Here is a 3171-nt window from a genome sequence, read left to right on the forward strand (position 1 = left end):
AACAGGTGTTCCTTGTATACATATGGATACTATCCTGTTACAACATTGTATATGTGTTGTTATTGTTGTTGTTATGTGCCAGGGAGTCACCTGCAATTCATATCGACCCTATGTACAATAGCTTTGAACCCTGCCCAGCCTGATCCAGTCTCACTGACTCTAACACACTTATCCCCATTACCCCACATACGATTTATGCAAAGAAATATGAGTATGTAGATTATAAAAAAAAACTATGATTAACACTGAGAAGAATAGGAATTCCAGAACACTTAATTATGCTCACAGCAAATCAATACTTAGACCAGAAAGTTGTTTTCTGAACAGATAAAATAAACACTATATGGTTTAAAAATCAGGAAAAGTGCATGTCATGGTTGTATCTATCCTTTCTCCATACCTGTTCAATCTGGATGTTGAGCAAACCATTTGAGAAGCTGTATTCTATGAAGAGAAGTATGGCATCAGGATAGGAGGAAGAGCCATTAGCAACCTGTATTGTGTACATTGTTTGCTGAAAGTGAGAAGAGCTTGAAACACTTGTTACAAAAGATCAAAGACTATAGCCTTGAATATGGATAGCATCTTAACTTCAAGAAGTAAAAATATCTTTCCTACTCGACTGGTAAGAAACATCATGAGAAAGAAAATAATGACATTTTCAAATATTTAATCTTATTTGGATGCATGATCAACACAACTTGGTCCAACCAGTCAGGAGATCCAATCTACTGTGGATCAAATCCACAGACCTCTCCAAATTATTGAGGTGCAATGATGTAAATTTGAAGACGAAGGTGTGTCTGATTTAAACTATGGTCTAGGGAGGAAAGATGGACAATCTCCATCTGTGTGATTTATAGCCTCTGAAAACCAACTGAAGGGTCTATTATGAGTTGGTTCTGACTTGATGGCACCTGTCAGCATATGTTTTGTTATTGCCATCAAGTTGGCTACAACTCATAGTGATCCTATGAACAGTTACACCATCCTTAAGATTTCTGATATTCTCAAGCTCATTGTTACAGTCACTGTGTCAATCTACCTTTTGGGGGTCTTCCTTGTGTTCTTTGACCTTGCATCTTTCCATAAAAACTCACTGCCATCAAGTCAGAACTGACTCATACCTGACTCCAGTGTACTTTCAGAGGCTAGAAATCACACAGGACGAGATTACCTATCTTTCTTCCAAAAAAGTAACTGGTGGATTCAAACTGTCTTTGGGTTGGAACATAACTTCTTACACATTAGGCCACCAGAGCTCCTAGAGTATAGTAATATATATTGTTGTTGTTGTTATGTGCCGTTGAGTCACCTGTGACACATAGAAACCCTATGTACACCAGCTCTGAAGCCTGTTCTGTCCTGAGCCTATCTCACTAATTCTGACACACCAACCCCCATTACCCCAGCTACTTGATCAGTCCAAATCATCCGGGGTTTTCCTCGCCTGTGCTGTCCCTCCACCCTTCAGAGCATGATGCCCTTCTCCAAGGATGGATCCCTCTGGGCCAAAGCCCAAAATATGTGAGACAGATCTTCAAAATCCTGACCTCCAAGTAAAAACCTGGTTTCACCCTCTCCAAGACAGACATATTTATTTGTTTTTTTGGTGGTCCATGATAAGTTCAAAACTCTTCTCCTGTACCATAACTCAAAGACATCAATTCTTCTTCTGTCATCCTTAGTCATTGTCCAGCTCTCTGACACATAGCAAGTAATTGCAAAGACCATGACCTGGATTAGGTGTACTTTAGTCTCTAGACTGACATTATTGATTTTCCAGCAATCTAGAGAGGTCCCTGACAGCAAATTTTCCCCAGTGCAACTCATCTTTTGATTTCCCGACTACTGGTGCCAAAAGAGTGTTGATTGTAGAGCCAAGAAAGCTATAATTTCTAACAATCTCCATCTCTTCTCCATCTATCATGGTGCTGTCAATTGGCCCAGTGATGAGAATATTTGTCTTCTTGATGTTGAGCTTCAATCCATATTGAACACTACAGTCCTTGATCTTCCGCAGCAAGTGCTTCAGGTCCTCCTCAGTTTCAGACAGCCTTCAGAAGAAGATGGGTATCGTATTTATAGACTAGGAGACCTGATGGAGCTTTGCTACAACTGAAAGTTTATTCTACTGCAGTGAGAGACTTCATTCAAGTATGTGATTTAGGTATGCTCTCCACTCTTGTTCCAAAACTAGGCAGACAACATAATGGCGGACATAGTTCAATGGTGATTAATTTTATAAAACACAGTGAATGGAAATACTTGTATGAAACATGATTTGAATGAATTGAATTGAAATTTTTTAAATTGAAACACAATGTACACAAATTTTGTATGATAACCAATATAAAATAAAACCTAAGCAAACAAGACTGTGCTTCAACTATCTACATATGGCTACTTTTTCTAAAATATATCTTTTACTTTATTTCTTTTAAAAAAGAAAAGTAAAACTATTTTCCCTTTTCCGTCCTTTTTTAAAAATCTCACTGTAAGATTGAGAATACTTATTACCTTCTTGACTTACCATAACTTTATCATTTATTTCCCAAGTTTGGCAATCAAAAGCGTGTAAGGTTTCCAGATGCAGAAATTGGTAGGATGATGGTTTCTGTTCTGTTTCCAATATCCTTGCTGATGATGCACAGCAATATTCTGTTGACATTTTTGTTGACCACAGCAGAACATTGAGTTTCTATTTCACCTGCCTGGGGTAAAACACTTCCCTGCTTCTCTAAACCTCAGATTCAATATGTCTCAAAATAAGCCTCATCCTTTCTTCCATCTGCCTTCCTGTAACTGTACATTTGTCTTAGCTATCATTTAGCCCAGAAATAGTGGGGGCATCATTTACGCATCCTTATCACTGCTAACCCCAAAGATTCCGTGTCTCTGGTGATTAGAAACCTAGGGAGAAAGATAGGCAGTCTCTTCCTATAAAGCTTTACAACCTCAGAAACCTGATGGGAGGGGTCACTATGAGTTGGAACTCATTCAGTAGCAGTGAGTTATCTACTTCTAGGTAGCTCTGGTAGCCTTGTCCCTGAAGAATGTCATTGTCAAACCAAAGGACATGGCTGGTGGTAAGAGTCTGCCATTGATTCCATAGAAGAAAAGTAACTATTCTTCTCCCATGAGATTAAAGACTTCATACAGCCAGTGAAG

This window comes from Elephantulus edwardii, unplaced genomic scaffold, assembly GCF_000299155.1.
Source record: "Elephantulus edwardii isolate Elephantulus edwardi_28Jun2011 unplaced genomic scaffold, EleEdw1.0 scaffold00030, whole genome shotgun sequence".
Taxonomy (NCBI): Eukaryota; Metazoa; Chordata; class Mammalia; order Macroscelidea; family Macroscelididae; genus Elephantulus; species Elephantulus edwardii.